Here is a 24,403-nt window from a genome sequence, read left to right as displayed (position 1 = left end):
TCATATGTCATTCAAATTCTTCTTCTTCTTCTAGGATATCAAACCCACAGCATACCAACCAGTGATGTGGCCACATCACTGATACCAACTTACCAATACCAAGACCCCAAGCTGGTGCTCAGTGGCGAAGCATGTAATGTACATACGGATATGTAAAAGGTGTAAAAGTATTACCATTGTATTGCGTAATAAGTGAGTGATAATCAAACAATACTAAAGAAAAAATTGTCATTCTTTAAGCAAGCTGCGCAGAAGTAGATATCCACAGTAATGAAGTCTAAAGGCCGCGTCTGACCATCAAATAATTTGATCAAACAGTTTGAGCAAACTCCGGAAGTACGTCAAAGTGACGTCACAATTGCAGTTTTTTTGAAATTCTAAAAATCTGTGCTCTCATCTATCAGTCTAGTTTGATCAAATTTTTTGTATTGAGTTGTCTAACTTGTTTGTACTTTATTTAAAATTAAAATTTTTCATTATTATCCACAATGAACACTCAGGATGTGACGTCACTAACTGTCACTTTCAGTTTGCTCAAACCAGTTTGATCAAATAATTTGAAGAAGAAGATATATGTATTGCTATACGGAGTGGAAACATGGACTCTCGGAATTACAAGTAGGTATGAGGCCTTTGAGATGTGGGTTTTTCGAAGGATGCTGAAGATCTCTTGGACACAGCATGTGACCAACAACGAGGTGCTGAGAAAAATGGGGAGTGAGATTAATAAATATTGTAAAAAATAAACAGAAAAAACGAGTTACTTAGGACATATATTTACAGAGGAGAAAGATACAACTTTTTACGACTCATAATGGAAGGGAAAGTGGAAGGAAGAAGAGGTCCAGGGGGAATAAAATGCTCTTGGCTGAAGAAAGTAAGAGACTGGGCAGGCATTGACATACACTTGATACTAAAAACCGCTCAAGATTAATAGAAATTTGCTGTAGTTGTAGCCATCCTTCAGTAATGGAGAAGGTACCTTAAAACCCATTAAGACTGAGAATATATTTTTTACGATCTAAAAAAAGATCTAGAAAAATGTCTATATGACCACCAAACACAAGTAAAACAACATACAACCTGCAGTAACTGAAATTTGACTGTCTAGTGAACAGGTAAATACAGCGCACGTGCTTCTATATTCTTGACTTTAACAACAGCAAGTGGGGTAAAAGTTAACTAATTTGCGATACCAAATAAACATCCGTAGGCGCTAATGGGTTTTAATGTAGCCCTAAAATGGGCTACATTGCCGCATCAGAAAAAATGTATTAAGGTTAATTAAAACTTATGAGGGAATAAACATGACCCTGCCTTGTCAAACACTGCCAACAAATACTGCTAACACAACTGTTCGAATATTTTTAAATTAACTTAGTACGGAATGGGCAATGGACACACGTTAGAAAAGGAACGAGTTAATGATATCATTGTCTGTCTTTATCAAAAACTTTGGCTACACCATTACTGCCGCGTATCAGTTCCACCACGCCCCCTAACTTCCACCTTAATGGAGGTAAATTGTCCTCTTTAATAAGGACTAACGCATTTTCCGCCACTTCAGCATGGGTAGCAGGTAGCAGTCGATTGCACGAAAAGTGGCTTCCCGGATCTCTGCTACGCGGTTGCTCACAAAACGTCTTCAATAGAATGGCCGATATTTTCAACCAACTGATCACTACTGCGGAGTCTGCCAAAGGTAACATGCGTTAAATTTCAATGAATTCTTGATTTCTAACAATAAAACACTGAAAACTTTTATTTTCGATACTTCCACAAGATTTGTCATAAATCTATGTGACTACAGCTATTTCGGCAGAGTGCCTTTCTTAAGTGATTTTAAAGTCTTTAACTGAAGACGTTGAGGAGTGGGGAGCTGTTTGTCTCAAGTTGGTCATTCAGAATTATATCTGTATTTTTCAATTTGTTACTTTTCATAGATTCTAATAAAGATAGCTTAAGGCCTCTATTTTGAATATAAAGAATTTGAAACTGATCATTAAAAGAATAATTAGATATGATCTAGAATCTAGAAGGTGAAGTGCGTATCTAGAATCTGTTTTTCTATTGTTGAAAGCCCTTTTCTGTTCTGCCATCCGTTTGTCAAAAGTTCTGCCTGTTTGACCGATGTAAGTTTTCGGTCAGTCACCACAAGTCAGTTTGTAAACACCAATCTGTAGTTGCTTTCTCTTTCGGCTCTTATTGTTCTTAATGTATTTGCGTAAGTTGCTGTTAGTTCTAAAAGCTGGTGTTATTCCTTTCTTTTGTATGTATCTGGCTATTTTTGTTGATATCTTGCCTATATATGTAAAGAGCAGAAGCTACTGGGTTCTTTCTGTGGTGGTGGATAAACTAATTATCTTTCTTATGGAGTTTTTGGTTTAAAATTTTGTTAATTGTTCGTTGTACTTTGCTTAACAACATTGTAGTTAGTTGTTTTGTTATGTTTAAAATATGACGATCCCAGCGTTTTTTAAATCCTCTAAAATGACACAAACAATTTTATTCCATAAAAGTAGTTTCCACACTTTATAATTTCAAAATTTCACTTTGTACCTACGTACTATCGGTACTATTCATTCATAATAGACCCTACATTCTAGATGATATAGTTTCTTATAGTTAATTATTGCAATCAGGTTGTTAAGTAGCTTTTAAAAATATAGAAATATACAGGGTATTCCATTAAAAATAAATCTTATGCTAGGCTTGCGTGAATCACCCTGTACATTTAAATTTACGTTTAAAAAGCGCACATTTATATATAAAAATCGACGGGTCTCAGCGTTTTTTATAATTTTTTAAAACAAAGGCAGAAATAATTTTATGGGGGAGTGCAATTAGAACGAAAACATGCACTGTATCGGAAACATTCAAACAAGCTTATATTTTTCTAAACTTTTTTTGTTAGTTTATATACATGTTATAGAAAAATGTTCTACTCGCAGATTTGGCCGCTAATTGTTTATTAATTGTTTAAACAATAGCAATTGTTTTATATAAATAATTATTTTAAAAATATCGTTGAAATCATCATTTTACTTTGATTAAATATGTTTCTATTTTGTTTTTGATTATGCTGAATCCGAATAATATGACATTACAAATTGAAAATTCTTATACAGAAGCTCTTATACAATATGTCTGCGTAGCTAGGAACCACATGAAAAACTTTTTTATTATCAATTTTACGAAAAAGTTATTCTTCATAAAATGCTCTGAATAGTAAAAAATCTAAAACTCAACCATCAGATATCACATTTTATCAATTTTATACGAGTTATGTCAAAAATATGAATTTCGGTAAAGAGTAAAGTACCTTTATATTCCAGAATATCAAAAAATGCTATTATGAAAAGTTGTTTGAAATTAAAAACTATGTTTTAATATACAATTACATCATTCTAATCGAAAAAAAAAATTTTTTTCTCAAATTACGGATACCCATCATCATTTTATTACAATTATGATAACTATTTTATTATCAATTACGAAAAAAGTTATTCTTCATCAAATGATCTAACTGGTATACAATCTAAGATACAACCATCATAAATCAAACTTTTTCAATTTTATACGAGATACTAAAAAATATGAATTTTTCTTAGGAGTTAAGTGCCTTTATTATTCACAATATTTTAACTAGAAGGATGTAATTGAACACTGAAACATATTTTTTAATTCCAAACAACTTTTCTTAATAACAATTCTCGATATTGTGAAATATAAAGGTACTTTACTCCTAAGTGAAATTCATATTTTTTGACATACCTCGTATAAAATTAATAAAATTTGATATCTGATGATTGCATCTTAGATTATATACCAGGTAGAGTATTTTATAAAGAATAACTTTTTTTCGTAAAACTGATAATAAAAAAGTTTATTAATAGGTTCCAAATTACGCAGACATACTGTATAAGAACTAAAATTTTTTTTGTTTAACATTTATTATTGTTGATGCTTATTATTATATTATTAAATGTATTTTTGGTAAGTTTTACAGAAAGAGAGTTTTGATCACTTTGTATAAACATTTTTTTAGCTGGTAATTGTCGGTTTTTGTGTTACATTTTTGTTATATTTCTTAATTTTCTCAAAAAGAAAGAGTTTAAGCTTTAAAAAAGTACCTATAAAAATAAATCTGTTCAAACTTTAGTAACACCAACTTAAAGTGGGGGTAATTCCATAAAACTACGAAGTTTTCAAAAATTACATTTTTTGAGACGTCGGTATCATTTAAAATAAATTTGAGGTTTTTTTTGAATGAAACATTGTCTAGGAAGATGCTTGAAAGGTAAGTTTTGCAAAATTGAGAGTTTTATAAGAAAAATTGTATTAGTTACACATTATATTATACACATGTTTAAATCATTTTTAAACAAAATTCATGTAATTCTCACTTTCCGCCAACACCGTACTTATACCCATACATTTTATTTCTTTTTATTATAACCATAAAATAGCTTAATTATTCTTCTTTCATGTCCAATTTGTAAAATTTCATTTGATCGATTAATTAAAGAATTACGTTAAAATAACTCAACCCTGCATTTCTCCGTACGCTAGTTTACAGTGCGCCAATGTTTGTAAGAAGGGTGACTTTAGTGTTATAAATAAAAAATTATAGTAGCTACAGATTCAATTTTAGAAAAATCTTTATATGTACTGGGTTTTTTTTGTAAAATTTTCTGAATTTTTCAATGGTCAAGTCAGTTTTTTTCTAAAATTTATATTTTCGGAGTTATTTAAAAAAACATCTAATTTCGCAGTTCATTTGTTTAATAAAAAATGAAGCACCCACTTCTCGAGTAGAACTTTTTGATATGTTGTTTATTAAACATTTCTTAATGAAATTACAAAAAGTTCTACCTTGTTTGATTTTTTCCGAAGTGAAAATCTATATGCACTCCCCTATTATTCCATAAGTGAATTCCAACCTATATAAAAAATATCAATCTGAACAATGGTAGACCCTGTATCATTAATTCATCCATTTAAAACCAACAGAGCTATTTGGCCCACAAATTAAAAAGTAACGTTATGCGCGTACAGATCCGGTTTTCCCGGATTGTGCGTCTTTGCCGCTATGCCGTTAGGCCAGGCGTTGACATCATTGGAATAAATTGTGTCAGTTTTGAGAATTCTGTAATAATTGAGAAAAAAATGTTTTAAAGCGACGCTTTTACACTGGCAGTATATTAATGTTTCTCTATCTATAGTATAATGAAAAATCAGATCGTCACGACACGAAATGGATGAAAGAGTCAATTTACTAAAGAAGGGGAGTCCTTTATACAACGTTTATACGCTGTGAGCTCGTACGTAGAGGGGATATTTAAAAATTCGCGAGCGCCAGTAGTGACAAGTCTGTAAACGTTTACTGGAAATTTGACATAAATGTCAAAGTGATTACTTTAAAATTAAAAACATTATAAAAAATATTAGTTGGTCAATTAATCTATTAATCTTAGCGCCATCTACACGATAATTGTGAAAGTATCTGAATTAAGAAATTAATATTTCATCAATAGAACGTCAAAATGATTCAATAGGGCTTTTCATTCACAGTCATTTGTTTCGAGCTTCTGTCATTTGTATGATCCGTGTATATTAATATTATACATGGATTATACGACATTTGACGAAAGCTCGAAACAAATGACAATCGATGAAAAGCCCTATAGAACGAACCAGCGAAGCTCAGAGCGTATACGCTGGTGTCGCTCCTAGCGGATTAGTAATGCAACTTTCACCGGTAATTTTTAAATTTATTATTTAATTGTTATCGCTTAATATTTACAACGCAAAAAAGTAATTAAATTGTAATCGATTTTTTTAAGATTTTGCTAATCATTTTGACGTTCTATTGATGAAATATTAATTTCTTACTTCGAATACTTTCACAATTATCGTGTAGATGGCGCTAAGATAAATTCAGTATTTAAAACGTAAGTATATTTAAGGTAAAAATATATACCACAGCTTTGACCAACTAATATTTTTTATAATTATTGTTTTTATTTTTAATTTTAAATTAATCACTTTGACATTTATGTCAAACTTCCAGTAAACGTTTACAGACTTGTCACTACTGGCGCTCGCGAATTTTTAAATATCCCCTCTACGTACGAGCTCACAGCGTATAGCGGACATTAAGCTATCATTATTTTTTCATTTAGAATTTACCAATTAAAGCTTGTCATGCTTATTTACAAACACCCTGTATATTTTATCATATATGAATGTGTACTGTTTACCTACTTGTAAACACTAATTAAACAATATACGAGGGTCATTCGTAAAATAAGATTCCCTACGCCGCTGAGAAAAAATGCGACGTAGTAGGAGAAATCTGACAACGCTGCCTTGCTCATAAACTCTCCCTCTCTCTTACCCCACCAGTTTCGCCTTGCTGCATCGCTCAATTTCATCCTAGCAGCCTTAAAAGATGGAGGTCCCGGGCGCTGTTACCGCCAATGTGAAATTCATGCTGTAGGGGAGCCCAAGCGGGGATTTTTGCAGTTACTCGAGCGCGTCAGATTATCATATGGGGAGAAACCTGGTGCCCTGCAGATGTACCTCTAACATATGTTGGGTCTCGAAAAAAAATCTATCCTTAAAAATACTCGAAATTGTCAGATTAAGATAAGGTAAGTTAAGTACATGCAAAAGAGTGTATATTTCAAAAATCTAACGATTTGAGCGGGGCGTAAGGAAATGGGCGAGTTAAAAACTTTCACAAAAAAGCGAATAATTCGCGAAATGATCATTAGATCGGAAAACTAAAAAATACCTGTTCAATATTTTTCAAAAATCTATCGAATGATACCAAACGTGACCCCCACGGAGAGGGGTGGGGAGTAAATTTAAAATTTTAAATACAAATCCCGCGATATTTCGCAAAATAAACATTAGATCAAAAAACTGCAAAATACACTTAATCAATATTTTTGAAAAATCTATCGAATGGTACCAAACACGACCCCCCACGGAGGTTGGGTAGGTTACTTTAAAATCTTAAATAGGAGCCCCAAATTTTTATTCCAGATATGGATTCTTTACGTAAAAATAAGCAACTTTTATTCGAAACATTTTTTCGAATTGTGGATAGATTGCGCTATAATCGGAAAAAACGATTGTTGAAAATGGAAAATTAAATTAAAAAATGGCAAGCGCCCACTAAAATGGAAAACTTTACTATTTTTTTTTTGGTTTTAAGACCTACTCTTCACAACCCAATAGGTCCCCAAAGCGCTCGAGTAACTGCCCATTTAGCATACTTTGCTCCCCTACTATACAGAGGTATAACCAGGATGATCCTAAGGGGGAGTTACGTCTACTTGAAGGTCTCTATGGGGTATGGAATAATAATGGTTTTTTTAAGCGTATAGAGCTCAAAGTACATCCAAAAGGGGGGTTATAACCCCAAAACCACCCCCTGGTTACGCCTATGCTACTATAGGTTTTTTAAATGCAACATGGGACCGTGCAAGTTCGGCAAAGCGACCCCTATTTCTACGCTCTATACTAAAATTCGCACTTTTAATTATATTGGCCAATTATATTAGTCCTGGTTACTGGATAATTGTCAAGGCCATAGTCCAAAAAAATAATAAGAAGAAAAAATAAGATTCAGGTTATGTTATGAAAACGTCAACAATTGTATGTAGTAAATAAAATTAGTTATTAAAATGCAGTACTGCAAGCAAAATAAAATTAATTAAATTTACCTTTACATAATAATTACATATCATATCAATATTGTGGAGCAATATATAATTTTTCTGCTTCATTGACAGAAGGTATGAAATATACGTATTTAAGATAGTTGCAATATTTCTCCGCGACTCGCGCAGGGTCGTTTCTCGTTTCCCCTTCCAAGTACTTGCACACCGCGAATTCACATTTGTCAGTTAATCGAAGTTTATGAGTAAAAGTGCATATCTGATATCTGTTCAACATGTTCGCAAATGGTGTAGAGCAGAGGTTCTCAATCTGTGGTACATGTACCACTGGTGGTACATATCATTATTGGCGGTGGTACACAAAACACAGAAAAAATTAAACTAGTAGTGCTTAGTAAGAATTGATAATACAATTTAAAAATATAGGTGGTACCAAAAATAATAAAAATAACTGTAGGTGGTACATCACTTAAAAAGGTTGAGAACCGCTGGTGTAGAGAATTCAGTGAATACCGAGCGGAAGGACTTCAGATTCTTCGTGAATTTCCGTTACCTCCAAGGTCCAGTTGTTCAATCAATAGTTGGAGTTGTTCAATGCTGGTTAACTTTCTGATTTAGTAAACCCGAGTACTGAAGCGGTGACAATGTTGCCAGATATTAATTAACGGCCTGGGACAAATTTTACAATTGTGCATGAGAATTTGTTCTGTGGTATAAATAATGATTTTTGACGTGTAGTTTTTAGTTTACATAGTTTAGTTTTTCTTTTAAAAGCAGCTTTACATCAAGGCTATGCAAGTCTCATGCTATGCAAGTCCGTAGCCCGTCTTGCATGGCATATCTCTTGCCTAGCCTGACCTTTTTACATCGGAGCTATTTCTGTGCAATTTTAGATACCACTTTCATTGTTGCCAATAGAAGAAATACATATATCAAAATATTAACTTTAGATATTTCACTTGGAAACTTCAGTCCATAATTAAATATATTCAAATATAAATCACAAATTATTACATCCAATAAATACCATTTAAACTTTAACAATAAGGTTAAGTTTTCTTCTAAGCTATAAATTTTGTCATATTGGCAACATGAATTTTGACAGGACTTGCATCAAAATAGCATGAAAAATAGAACATGTTTTAATTTTTCGTCTAGCACAGGAATTGCACAGGAATTCGGAAAAATCCGAAAAGGTCGTGAGTTCGAATCTCACCAGGGCCAGAAATTTTTCATTTATTATAAATTAATAAATGAAAATAGTTTCTGTCCTTGTGGGATCGGTATTTACCGGAGGGACCGCAGACGTTCGGATACAATAATTAGCGTCTCTTTGCAAAGACAATGACGTCGACTTTGCAAAATAACAAGACACTTACTCAACACACACACTACACAGTACTCCCCTGAGTTAGTGATAAGTTATAGTCTAAAAAACAATTATGAAATTGACTGGCCAGTTGGTTGTGAAAACCAGTGCCAATAAAACACACACAGACATAATGAAGAACAAGTGAAACTTATGGCAATAGGTATTAATTTATAAATTACGATGCATTTTGTAGAAAGCATAAGTACCTATACACTGAAAAATCTAATTTATTTTTGTGCTACCTATGTGCATCACTGGGTTATAATCATACGAGAAGTATATGTTTTTGAAATCAAAAATTTATATTAACAACAACTAAGAAATTAATCTTCGTCCTATGTAATATATCTCTTTATCATCAAAATCAAAGACGCCATTATTAATTAAACATAGCCATTATTATTATTATAGACATTATATTGTAATAGATTATTACTGCAAATCTTATCTGCGACTGAAAATTTGTAGAAAAAACAATACAATTTATTGTGCAATAACCATATTATGGTTGTTTTAATCTAGAATTTTCTTGAGAATTATTTAACTTAAAATCAGAAAATAAGGTTCTAAATCTCTAATTAACACCATCAATCCTTCGTTTTTGGGCGATTAAGATAATCTCTGATTAATAGATGGATAAGCGTTAAACTTGCATTGAAGAAAGAAGAAAGATTGTAGAAAAATAAATTGTTCTACAATCACTTGATAAAGAAGAGTTTTTCGCTTGTCAATGCCAACGAAAAGTTGACGTTTACTGAGTACCGTCACTTTATCGCTCTAGCGCGTAAAGTTTGATTTTACGCGCGTTTTCCGTAGCAACCGTACAACCATACAATAGGGCTTTTCATTCACAGTCATTTGATTCGAGCTTTTGTCAAATTATATTAATATTTTCAAATACTATTGACTGTAATACATCCAACTCCCACAGAAATCAGGAAGCACGTTGCCACTAGCGCCACTGTCGGCTTGCGGTGAAACTACGTTGTGACAACATAAAATTTGACGTAAACATTCAAATTTAATTTTATAAATTTTTGAATAACGAGCTAATTTTGCAAAATTCAATTAAAATAAAAATAGTTCAAACACTTATACAAAAACAATAATAAAGCAATTTTTTAATAGTAAGGTTAGATTGCTCTGGTTATCACCGCGGACCACTAGATGGCGCTATTTTTTTGCATCCTCAAATGTAATGGGAAATGTCAAGAGTTGCATGTATTACAGTCAATAGTATTTGATATTATACACAAATTATACAACATAATATGACAGAAGCTCGAAACAAATGACCATCGATGAAAAGCCCTATACAAACACATTGAACATTCACACTGAAAGATATAAAAGTTAATGTTATAACATTATAATGGCAGATAAAAAATAGTTATAATAAAGTTAATGATTTAAAAATAGTTTCATTTTATTAAGTGATTATAGAAAAAATGTTGTATGTATTACAAGCGCAAAGTGACATTATTGCGTTCGAGTAATTACCGCTCTCCGCTACGCGTCGAGCTGTAACTCTTACTCTCAAACAATAATGTATCACTTTTCACTCTTAATACATAAATAACTATTATATTTGCATATTATGTATTACACATAGCTATATGTAATTTGCTGGCTTGGCCTACCCAAAATTTTACCCCACCAGCCGCTACTGTTGCCTTCCACAATTTACACGGCATAGAGACGACGAATATGTGATTGTATATTGTAGAATCCTTTCCGTTTTCTATATTCTCCATTCTCGTCTCTATGCCTTGTAAATTGTGGAAGTTTTCAGATTTAAATAATTAGTGTATATTATTATTTTTAATAATATAGGTATTTTGTATCTGGGACTTTCCTATTTTATTTAATAGATGTCGCGTCAGCGTTCTCATAGTGGATTTCAATCTATTTTTGAAATTCCCCTTAAGAAGACAATCTCGTTTCGTTTTGATTCAGAGGCGGGCAAGCATCTGCACTGATGACGTTTATAATAGAAACAGCTGTCTGTAGATTATGCCTTGCCTCTAAATCGAAATGAAACATAAATTGTCTTTTAATTCATTTAAATTTTTATTTATAAAAAACTCTTGAACTGGAACAGATTGAATAAATTCTGACACAATTTTTTCTTCACCTACTGGACGGGCCTATTATTACGAAAGACTGTAAGGGGGGAATCAACAAGTGGTGATGATCTCCACTTAGCGATCTGTGACTTAAGTTTAAGTTTTAAGTTACATTACATGCGTTCCAGTCGCAGTTCGAGTAGAAAATCGTGTTAACTTACCGTTCTATTGATAAATATATACAATTGTGATAAGTGATTATTTCCTGATAAGCTACTTTGTAGACGTATTGTGTTGTTGCCAAATTCTTTGATTAAAAGTTGGATTGTTGCTATACTAAATATTGTAAATTGTAAGGTAAGTTTAATTTGGTTGCATTGTTGATTGGTTACCATGGAAACATAGGTATTTAGTATTTATATTATGTATATCTAAATATTCATTAAAGTTAAATTTTTGATAAAGTAAGTTATTACTTCCAAAAAATTTAAATATACTTTGGTAGTATTGAAGAGTTTAGAATTTAGAATAATTGAAAAATATTTTTACGGTTATTAAAAAATGTATTTTAGACTTCTTTCTGAATCATCCTTCCTCTATGTCCATGTCCAATGTCGTGTTATTTTTATTTGATTTTTGATTCAATAAATATATTATGAAGTAGGTAGGTACTTGGCAGTGGCGTATCTACGGGGAGGGAAAATGGGGAAATTCCCCCTAAAAACAAGGGCCAAAATTAAAGAAAAAATTGTAAAAACATAATAGACTAGGAGCCGGTATAGGTAAAATTTGGGACACGCGCCAACTCGTAACTCTTAATGACAAACTTTTTCAAATCAAAATGTACACCGGCCAATTCGTAACTTTTTTACTACCTGACCCTCCCAACTCGCAACTTATACAGGTGAATTCGAAACCATTGTTTAATTGTAATACCACAGGTAGTTAATTTAAAAGGTAAGAAATAAATTTGAACAGTAACGGATTAAGCCAACACGGGGCATATAGCATTATAAATTATTATGTAAGCGAATGGTTCTTGGTTTGCTTAAAAACATGTTGTGTATTATAATATGTACCTATACAAAAAAAAATTAAATCTCTTAATAAAATAATTGAAACAATATTATATGTATAGACAAGGGCGGATCTGTAAAAAAACGTTTATTTGAGGATGTGCGAGGTGTCATTCGGATTTTTGCAGATAAAGTTAGGTGACAACTTCAATAATAATAATTCATTTATGCTCCTTCTCAAATATACCCGGAACATTATTTAAAAAATTTAAATATTTAAAAATTTCGAAAAACATTGATTTTTTTCTACTTTCTTTGCTTATAACTTTAAAACGATTCATTTTGGAGCAAAGTCGTAGGAAAATAAAATAAAGATAATTGAATTTTGTATGATATACGACGAGTTAAAAATGTCTTAAATTATTACCCTTTCTGTAAAATAGCAAAGCTATTTTACAAAATAGCTTTCTGTAAAAAAGGATAAAATACAGTATTGCCCAAAATAAACAGTACTGAAACTGAAACACAGATGTATCTTTGTGCGCGCTGTCATATTTAAATTAACTAATATAGACCTGTCGAGTAATCTTTAAATAATTACTTATTAAGGCCTAATTGTTAAAAATGGTGTTAAATACAGAGGAGAAAGTGTTTCTCGTGGAGCATTATTTTCGCTCATACGGAATCGGCCGACGTAATAGTGCAAGTCTGCAATACGTGTGTGATCAATTCACACAACGCAACGGTTTAATAAACGTTATAATGCTGTAATTTTCAACAACCTTCAAAATTACAGCATTACTTGGACAACGTTTATTAAAACATTGTGTGAATTGATCACACACGTATAGCAGACTTGCACTATTACGTCGGCCGATTCCGTATGAGCGAAAATAATGTTCCACGAGAAACACTTTCTCGTCTGTATTTAACACCATTTTTAACAATTAGGCCTTAATAAGTAATTATTTAAAGATTACTCGACAGGTCTATACTAGTTAATTTGAATATGACAGCGCGCACAAAGATACATCTGTGTTTCAGTTTCAGTACCGTTTATTATGGGCAATACTGTAGTTTCTGTAAAATAGCAAAAAATAGCTTTCTGTAAAATAAATACAAAATAAGGGGGCAAAATAAGCCTCTTTTTATTCAGTGTTTTTCAACAACTTTGGTTGCACTTAGAACCTTCGTAATTCGCACACAAAATCCTTATATCATACTTAAATCGTCCAACAAATTTCATTAAAATCGACCTGATAGATTTTGCATAATAATTTTGCAATCTAAATTGTTTAAAAAGAGTTCAAATTTTTTTAAAACTTTACATACACTAACACACTTTACAGAATTAAAATCGGATTATCTAAGCGGCCTCAGCACTGTTTTAAAGTTATAAACAATTTTTTGGCTTATAAACAAATACAGTGAGGACGTTTGAGTTGGAATATATTCATTTTCTGGAGAATGGGTGTCTCTGTAGATAAATCCTGAAATAGGTCGATTTTTATTTTTAAATTCTAATTTTTTGATATACATATCATACTAGTGACGTCATCCATCTGGGCGTGATGACGAAATCCATGATTTTTTAAATGATAATAGGGGCCGTGTGATAGCTCATTCGAAAGGCTATTCAATTTTGTATTCACTGATATAAACATTAACATAATTATTTATACAGGGTGCCCAAAAAAAGTTTTTTGATTTAATTTAATTAAGACAAAAAAAGAATGTAGGTAATCTATTTAATGCAAAATACATTTTACTGCAGTCAGAGAACAGAAAAAAATGTTAATTTGAAACATAAACATTGCTTTTCGCTTAAATTAAATGTTAAAACTGCTAAGAGGCTGGAGAGTGGCAACTAATATTGAATTAAGTGAAAAACAATAGTTGTTTATCAAATAAAACATTTTTTTTTCTGTTTTAGGACAACAGTAAAATGTATTTCGAATTAAATAAATTATATACATACATTCTTCTTTTGTCTCAATTTAATTAAAAAAAATGGGCACCTTGTATAAATAATTATATGTTAAGGTTTATATTAGGAAATAGAGAATTGCATATCCTTCCGAATGAGCTATCATACGACCCCTATTCTCATTTAAAAAATCATTGATTACGTCAGCGTTTCCCAACCGGTGGGTCGTGGTCGTGACCCACTAGTGGGTCACGGGCAGATTTCAGGTGGGTCCCGGCGTGGCTCTTACAGTAGCTGAGAACCTGAGTAGCGTACATTATATATCATCATGGGTGAGTGATATGAAAAAACCTCAAAAGGTGGTCGCCAGACATAAAAGGTTGGGAACCACTGGATTACGTCACCATACCCAGATGGATGACGTAACTAGTTTGATGTATAAGCTAAAAAATTTATAATTAAAAAAAAGAAAAATCGACCTGTTTCGGATTTAACTGCAGAGTTGCCCATTCTCGAGAAAATGAATTTATTCCGACTCAAGTGTCCTCACTGTATTTGTTTATAAGCCAAAGAATTGTTTATAACTTTAAAACAGTGCTGAGGCCGCTTAGATAATCCGATTTTAATTATGTAAAGTGTATTAGATAGGTAGAGTGCCTCTTTATATGGGACCGTTCAAGTATTACGTAACGCTGGTTGGGGGGGGGGGGGGGTGTCAAAAATCTACAAAAATTGCGTTGCGTAATAGTTAAACGCCCATTACAGTGCGTTACGTAGGGGGTGAAGGGGGTCAAAAATCGCGTTACGTAATTCTTGAACGCTCCCTATGTAAAAAAATTAGCAAACCTCTAAATGGTCTACTTTTTGTTCAGAAAGTTTTTAAAAAATTTAAATTAAAAAAAAATTAGATTGCAAAATCTATCAGGTGCATTTTAATTAAATTTGGTGGACAATTTAAGTATATTGTAAGGATTTTATAATAGGATTAAGAAGGTTATAAATGCAACCAAAGTGGTTGAAAACCACTGAATAAAAACAGGTTTATTTTACCCCCTTATTTTGTATTTATTGCTATTTTGCAGGAAGGGTAATAATTTAAGACATTTTTAACCAGTTGTATATCATGCAAAATTCAATTATCTTTATTTTATTTCACTACGACTTTGTTCCAAAATGAATCGTTTTAAAGTTATAAGCAATGAAAGTAGAAACAAATCGATGTTTTTCAAAAATTTTTAATATTTTAATTTTTTTATTAATGTTCCGAGCATATTTTTACCTAACTTTATCCACGTTCACTCATTACGAAATCTGCTACGTATTTCAGCCATTTTAACAAAATTTCGACTTTCTCATGTAACTCGTCCAAGAGATAATACATAAATGATGAATAACTTTTGCACCACCTTCAAAGAGGGTAATTTATACAAGTACATATCTGGAATACCGGTATTAGATTATCAACATCGTTAGTAATTACTTAGAAAAGAAAGTTACAAATTCACCGGTACTTGATGGGTTGCCGCAAAATTTCCTGCGCGTAAGAGTTACCAGTTGGCCTGTAATGAGGATGGGGGATTAAAATAGTTACGAATTCACCGGGACCCAAAATTTGCTAATAATTTTAGACACGATAAGACCCCATAACTTAAATAGTAGAGCCTAAAACAAAAACGTAAGAACACTGTGCCGTCACTTTTTAGTGGCACATGCGTCGACAGTGGCGCATCAAACTTTTCAGTTTTGGACGGGATAAATAAATTAAAATGTAGGTACCCTCCCTCAGTCCCTCACTGTCAGAATTCAATCTTTTTCATTTTTTTAAGTTCTATGTGATTAAAAAATAGGACTCTGCGTAATTTTAACCCACCACCCCCTTTCCCTCTTCCCCAAAATCAAAAATTTCATTTTTCGTTTTTATTTTTTTAGGTGGGATATAAATTTTAAAATTTCAAAAAATTTATAGGCATAGTTAAGGCTTTTACTTTTACAAAACATGTCTATTTTTTATGGACCCTTAAATTGAGTGTACAGGGTTATTTACAATATTTGGACCCCCCTGATCGACTATTTTTTAAATGAGAATAGAGGTCGTGTGCTAGCTCATTTGAAAGTTTATTCAATTCCCTATTCAGTAATATAAACATTAACATGAATATTTATACAGGGTGTCCAATTTTTTTTTAATTAAATTAATTGACACAAAAAGAAGGATGTATGTAATTTATTTAATTCAAAATACATTCTACTGATGTCAGAAAACAGAAATAAATGTTTATTGAACAAATAATCATTATTTTTCACTAAAATTCAATATTTAAGCTGAAACCCATCTGCCTCTTGGCAGTTTGAACATTGAATTTAAGCAAAAAGCAATGTTTATTTGTGCAATAAACTTTTATTTCTGTTTTCTAACAGAAGTAGAAGATATTTTTAATTAAATAAATTACATAAACTCTTCTTTTCGTGTCAATTAATTTAATTAAACAATTTTTTTTGGACACCCTTCATAAATAATTATCTTAATGTTTATATTACTGAATAGAGAATTAAATAACCTTTCAAATGAGCTAGCACACGGCCCCTATTCTCATTAAAAAATAGTTAATTACGTCATCACGCCCAGATGGATCACGTCACTAAATAGTATGATATGTATATGTCAAAAAATCATAATTTAAAAATCGAATAAATTTTGTATTCCACGTTTTTTCTAATTCTCTATAATAAAGCATAATTAAAATTTTTTTCGGAAAAAAACGTATAACTTTTTTGGGGGATGGCTGGAGGTCTAATTTTTTTCTGTATTGTGTATTTTATCAAACGCTATGGTTAAATTTTTTTCAGATTTTTCCGTAACGCTTCCATCATCATCAAAAATCCAAAAACACTTTTTTATGGGGGTTTGACGTGCTTCTCCCATCTTTCAATGTTCTAAAGGACTCAGTTGCTCCAATTTATATATAACGTATAAAAACAACATTGATGTGATCTATTTTGAAGTACATACCTATATAAACTGGGAAAAATCACCAAAAACTCCCAAAAAACCGTTTTTTTTAAGGTGGTGAACCTTACGGAAAATTCTGAAAAAAAATTAAAAACATAGTGTTTGATAAAATACACAAAATAGAAAAAAATTAGACCTCTAGCCATCTCTAAAAAAAGTTATCTACGGATCTATAAAACATACGACATGTTTTGTAAAAGCCTCAACTAAGTATGCCTATTAAAACTGATTTCATCCCACCTAAAAAAATAATAACGAAAAATGAAGTTTTTAACACGTTGACGGACAGTGCGTCATATGTATAAGCAAGTGTTGTGACACTATGTATTGCAAAGTAGAATAGGGGAAAATGCCAACGTCTATAGACGTTATGTCACATTACATCAATGGAAATTAGACGTATATAGACGTTCTGTCCGTCAACGTGTTAATGGTGGGGAAAGGGGAAGGGGGTGGTGGGTTAAAATTACGCTGAGTTTTACTTTTTAATCACATAGAACATATAACTAGAGTGAGGAAGGGTACCTTTACTTTTATTTATCCCGTCCATAAGTGAAAAGTTTGATGCGCCACTGTCGACGCATGTGCCATTAAAAAGTGACGGCACAGTGTTCATACGTTTTCTTTTAGGTTCTACTATTTAAGTTATAGGCTCTTATAGAGCCTAAAATGATTAGCAAATTTCACCTATACCGGCTCTTGGTCTATAAAAGTATATTAGCTCACATGAAATAAACCACAGATAGACGGGGTCCGGACAAATAATCCCCGGACAAATAATCCCGGACAAAAAATCCCCACAAATTATCCCCGGACAAAAAATCCCCGGACAAAAAATCCCCACAAAAAATCCCTACAAATAATCCCCACAAATAATTCCCGGACAAATAATCCCCGGACAAAAAATCCCCACAAAAAATCCCGGACAGATAATCCCCATAAATTTTTTTGGACAAAATACCCCCACAAAAAATCCCGGACAAAAAATCCCCAAGAAATATTTTTGCCGAATAAAGTTGTCAAATGAATGCATATAATCCAAGGATGGTACTAAACTAAAGATGAGAAATTTAGACTGTCTGTCCGTCGGTACGTGCGACCGCGAATATAACTACTCCGTCATTATGCCAGGTAGAATGACAAATGGGGTGTCGAATGAACGGTTATAATCCAACGATGGTACTAAAGATGAGCAATTTGGTCAGTCGGTCTGCCTGACCGCGAATATAACTCCTCCGTCACTGTACCAGGTAGAATGACAAATTAGGTGTCTAATGAAAGCTTATAACCAAGGATGGTACTAAAGATGAGAAATTTGACGAAGGCTGTCTGTCCGTCAGACCGCGAATGTAACTACTCCGTCATTATGCCAGGTAGAATGACAAATGAGGTGTCGAATGAAGGGTTATAATCCAGCGATGGTACTAAAGATGAGCAATTTGGTCCTTCGGTCTGCCTGACCGCGAATGTAACTCTTCCGTCACTGTACCAGGTAGAATGACAAATAAGGTGTCGAATGAAAGCTTATAACCAAGGATGGTACTAAAGTTGAGAAATTTGACCAAGGCTGTCTGTCCGCCTGTCCGTCAGACCGCGAATGTAACTACTCCGTCATTATGCCAAGTAGAATGACAAATGAGGTGTCGAATGAAGGGTTATAATCCAACGATGGTACTAAAGATGAGCAATTTGGTCCGAGCAATATTTAGATATTATTTACTAATTTTTTTAAATTTATCTTATTGTGTTCATGTTTTAATGAAATTACTGCGATAATTCGATGAAATAAAATTATTTTGACATAATATTTAAAAGTCAGATCAGTCTTCTTCTTCTTCTTTAAGTACCGTGCCCAAATTTTTAGGCGTGGGTAGCTTCCATAACAATTTGCCGATATCGTTCTCGATCTTGTGCGGCATGTAACAATTGATCTGCTGATAGGCCAGTCCATTGACGAAGGTTTCGGAGCCATGAATATTTCTTTCGACCAATTCCTCTTTTTCCGTCGATCTTTCCATTGAGTATTAACTGCAGCATCCTGTATCTGCTACCTCTCATTATATGCCCCAGATATTCAAGTTTTTTTTTATCATCTTCATTAAGTCATCTTCGCCTTGACCTACTCTATTTAAGACTTCTCTGTTTGAAATGCGTTGAACCCAAGATATTCTGAGCATTCTACGATACGACCACATCTCAAAGGCTTCTAATTTGTTCATCATGTTAACCTTCATGATCCAGGTTTCACATCCATATAGTATTACAGGATACACATAACATTTTAGGAACTTGATTCTTAGTTGTAAGTTCAGCTGAGAGTTGCTGAGAATAGATCTAAGTTTCATAAATGCTCCTCTTGCAATTTCTATACGAGTTTTAATTTCTTCATCCGGATTTAGTGTCTCGTTTATCCAACATCCTAGGTATTTAAAATGGTTAACTTTTGTTATTGATTTATCATTGACAATTAGTTGCATAGGGCCGACGTCTTGTTTACTAACCACAAGTAACTTTGTCTTTGTTGCATTTATGTTAAGTCCGTTATTGGAGACATATCAGATCAGGAGAGATATCAGATCAGTAGACAATTACAATGGTTTTGAATTGTCGTCATGGAAATGGAAACCAATATCGTCGTCGTGGTAACCCATTATATTGAAAGTTTGGTTTTGACTACCTTGTCAAAGAATTGATTTGTGTATGTTCACTTCTAAATAAAAATTGATATAACTCTATTTTTTGTGGCTTTTTTCCAAACGTACGGCCATAGAAAAAATATTATTCCTAACCCGTGCGGAAAGTGTGTTCCCCGCACTCGACTGCTTGCCCGAACTCCGCTATAGCGTCGTTCGGGTCAACGGCAGTCTCGTGCGTGAAAATATTACTTTCCGCACTAGTTAGGAAAATAACTATTTTATGATGTCGATATTTTCCGAGTTGTGGGGGAAAATAGTGACAGTTAGAGTTAGAGCATAACTATTGAATTGTCTCGATAATGAGTTTTGCGATAAAAATGTAGGTACCTATACAAAAATAGAACTTAGTAGATGGAATTAACTTTTACATAATTTTGATCTCTTTCATTTTTTTACGAATATTTAAAATTGTTTCAAATATGATTTCCTACAATTTCTTTTTGACAATTTTTGTCGTGCGGTTGATATTTTTTGAGTTAAGCGGGAATATATTAAAAAGAGGGGAAGCATAATTATTGAATTGAATCTTGTTTTCGAGCTGCCCCAAATTTTATAATTCTAACCTTTAGGGGAGGTCAATAAATAGTGGTATAAATTTAAAATTGCGACTGAATTCCGCTGAAGCGTTAGCCGTCATCTTGATTTTAAAGGAGAACCGTTAATGCTAAATACCTCCACTATTTTCAACTTTTCTACTCTACTGCTCATTATTTATAATAATGAGCAGTAATATTTATAATAATGTAATAGGTAGCAAGACTGTTTAACGCGCTCTATCTGAATCTGCGTTCCATTAGTGTACAGATGGGCAACCGCTTTTTGGTACGAAAATATTGATTAGCAATTAAATTTAAGCATGAATTGTAATTTCGATTACCAAATATCGAATTCCGAATTCCAATTGTGAGTTCTTTCAAAAATCGTGCATCATATGGGGAATGAGCTAAGGCTCTGGGAATCATGTTGTAATTATTCGCTTATATTAAATCTTTTGCTCACTCTGCTTTGTATAACCCTGTTCAAAACATTTCCTATTTGTGATGATAATTGGTGGTCCTGAAAACGATAATATTGGTTGTAATACAAAAAAACCTGTTCATTTTTGTAAATTTAACGTAAAAAGTATTTAGTCATCATCATCATCATCAATGGCGTTATAACTCTTCGAGACTCGTTGCCACATTTTTTATTATTTAAATCAATACAGATGTCCACGATGTGATATTTGATACCGTTCACGTTATCAACATAAATAATAAAAAATTAATGTGTTCCACGGTCGATTATAGAAATGTCACATCAGCAACTTCTTAATTATCGTGTTTTGACTGGAATAAGGATGTGAATTTTAATCGAATTTTTAACGTGCATACAAAGTGCACATACAGTTTTTTTGGTTTATGCTTATTTTTTATTATAATAAATATGTTGATTTTCACCCAATCTTGAGCAAAAATTTGGTTTTGACTTCTGAGTAATACTAAAAAGTCAAAAATCGTTATAACTAAAAAATCTCGACAGAGTTATGCTCGATAAACTCATAAGCTAATAAAATATTTTTGATCTTTTTGATTCACATGATTCACTGAGCGTTGGCTTATTGTTTAATATTTTTCCTTATTTTTTTTTAATTCATCGAATTATAGTGAATAAATATGCTTATTTAATTTAAAAATAAAATAATACTTTTTTTTCTTCTTGATGTGCCTATCCGTGACGAATGTTGGCGATCATCATGGCAATCTTCACTTTATCTGTAGCAACGCGGAAAAGCTGCACAGATGTTGTTTTGAACCAGGTTCTGAGGTTCTTTAACCAGGATGTTCTTCTTCTTCCTGGACCTCGCTTTCCAAATATTTTTCCTTGCAGGATGGCTTGTAGGAAGGCATATCTGGATTCATTTCGCATAATGTGTCCAAAGTATTCCAACTTTTAAGATTTGATGGTGGTTAATACTTCTCGGTTTTTCCCCAATCTTCTATAAGGACCTCCTCATTTGTGACCCGATCAGTCCATGGGATCTTAAGAATTCTATCATACGTTCAAAAAAATTTAAAAAAAATATGCTTGAAATATTTATTTCAAACTCGATGCTCACCCCACCTTAAGGATAACTATGACACGATTTTAATAGGCAAGCCATGCAAGTCGTTTTTGTCTATGTATGACATTTAATTAAAAAAAAAAAACGTTTTATCCGGAAAGCAGATGGATGCAGGTCGACATAAATATATTCGGATCTTAGACTATAACCTTGTTAGTAGGAAATCGTTTGTAGTTTCGTAGAGTTTTGCTATCAGCCGTTGATGATTTGCCGATGAACGCTACTCGTGTTATTTCTTTCCGTTTATGTTCACAAGAGCATGTGTTAACAAGTAATTGGACTTCGTAAGTCCTAGGTTTTCATCCAAAGTAATCGAAAGTAGAACTGGAAGTCGATATTTGAACTCTTCGAGTAACTTTGCGTCGATGCATATAGGATTTTACTAATTTTGGATCATCTTCATTTACATTCATATCATACTTTGAGTCACTTTAAAACAGGTACTTGCGGTTGCAACTCTAAAACTGAAGTCCGATGTCAAATTACTCATTTCTAATACCATCCTTGTGTTATAAGCTTTCATTCAAAACCTCATTATTTGTCATGATATCTGTATTAATACGGAGGAGTTGTATGTAGGAGGACAGACGCAAAGACACTCATGAAACCGGAAGTATATATTTGTCCTCTCCTTGCGAAAGCTCGTCGAATAATATATCACTTTTACTATTCCGGTGACTTTAAAACAGTACTTCCGGTCGCATTTCTAAAACCGGAAGTCCTTGGTCAAATTTCTCACCTTTAGTACCATCCTTGGATTATAAGTTTTCATTCGACACCTCATTTGTCATTCTACCTGGTACAGTGACGGAGAAGTTATATTTGCGGTCAGGCAGACCGACGGACCTAATTGCTCATCTTTAGTACCATCGTTGGATTATAATCGTTCATTCGAAACCTCATTTGTCATTTTCCCTGGCATAATGACGGAGTATTTACATTCGCGCTCGCACGGACAGATGAACAGACAGCCTTAGTCAAATGTTTCATCTTTAGTACCATCCTCGGTTATAAGCTTTCATTCGACACCTTATTTGCCATTCTACCTGGTACAGTGACGGAGGAGTTATAATCGCGGTCAGGCAGACCGACGGACCAAATTGCTCATCTTTAGTACCATCGTTGAATTACAACCATTCATTCGACACCTTATTTGTCATTCTACCTGGCATAATGACGGAGTAGTTACATTCGCGGTCGGACGGACACATGGACATCCAGCCTTGGTTAAATTTCTCATCTTTAGTACCATCTTTGTATTATAAGCTTTCATTCGACAACTCATTTGTCATTCTACCTAGTACAGTGACGGAGGAGTTATATTCGCGGTCAGGCAGACCGCCGGACCAAATTTCTCATCTTTAGTACCATCGTTCAATTATAACCGTTCATTCGATACCTCATTTGTCATTCTACCTGGCATAATGATGGAGTAGTTACATTCGCGGTCGGACGGACAGATGGACAGACAGCCTTGGTAAAATTTCTCATCTTTAGTACCATCCTTGGATTATAAGCTTTCATTCGACACCTCATTTGTCATTCTACCTGGCATAATGACGGAGTAGTTACATTCGCGGTCGGACGGACAGATGGACAGCCAGCTTTCGTCAAATTTCTCATCTTTAGTACCATCCTTGGATTATAAGCTTTCATTCGACACCTCATTTGTCATTCTACCTAGTACAGTGACGGAGGAGTTATATTCGCGGTCAGGCAGACCGACGGACCAAGTTTCTCATCTTTAGTACCATCGTTGAATTATAACCGTTCATTCGATACCTCATTTGTCATTCTACCTGGTACAGTGACAGAGGAGTTATATTCGCGGTCAGGCAGACCGACGGACCAAATTGCTCATCTTTGGTACCATCGTTGGATTATAACCGTTCATTCGACACCTCATTTGTCATTCTACCTGGCATAATGACGGAGTAGTTACATTCGCGGTCGGACGGACAGATGGACAGACAGCCTTGGTCAAATTTCTCATCTTTAATACCATCCTTGGATTATAAGCTTTCATTCGACACCTCATTTGTCACTATACTACCTGGTACAGTGACGGAGGAGTTATATTTGCAGTCAGGCAGACCGACGGACCAAATTGCTCATCTTTAGTACCATCGCTGGATAATAACCGTTCATTCGACACCTCATTTGTCATTCTACCTGGCATAATGACGGAGTAGTTACATTCGGGGTCGTACAGACAGATGGACAGACAGCCTTGGTCAAATTTATCATATTTAGTACCATCCTTGGTTATAAGCTTTCATTCGACACTTTATTTGTCATTCTACCTGGTACAGTGACGGAGAAGGTATATTCGCGGTCAGGCAGACCGACGGACCAAATTGCTCATCTTTAGTACCATCGTTGGATTATAACCGTTCATTCGACACCTCATTTGTCATTCTACCTGGCATAATGACGGAGTAGTTATATTCGCGGTCGGACGTACCGACGGACAGACAGTCTAAATTTCTCATCTTTAGTACCATCCTTGGATTATAAGCAT

The 24,403-nt window shown here is 33.4% G+C and overlaps 1 protein-coding gene across 1 annotated transcript in view; it reads left to right on the top strand.

Annotated features, from left to right (window-relative positions):
- The first annotated feature begins 11,259 nt into the window (after positions 1 to 11,259).
- Positions 11,260 to 24,403, top strand: part of LOC126887850 (microsomal triacylglycerol transfer protein) — a 188,544-nt gene continuing 175,400 nt past the window's right edge. Inside the window, exon 1 of the mRNA XM_050655745.1 lies at positions 11,260 to 11,486. The gene's annotated coding sequence lies outside the window, so the exon portion shown is untranslated. The remainder of the gene's footprint in view (positions 11,487 to 24,403) is intronic.

This window comes from Diabrotica virgifera, chromosome 7, assembly GCF_917563875.1.
Source record: "Diabrotica virgifera virgifera chromosome 7, PGI_DIABVI_V3a".
In the NCBI taxonomy this organism is placed as follows: Eukaryota; Metazoa; Arthropoda; class Insecta; order Coleoptera; family Chrysomelidae; genus Diabrotica; species Diabrotica virgifera.
This window is presented reverse-complemented; position numbering and strand designations above follow the sequence as displayed.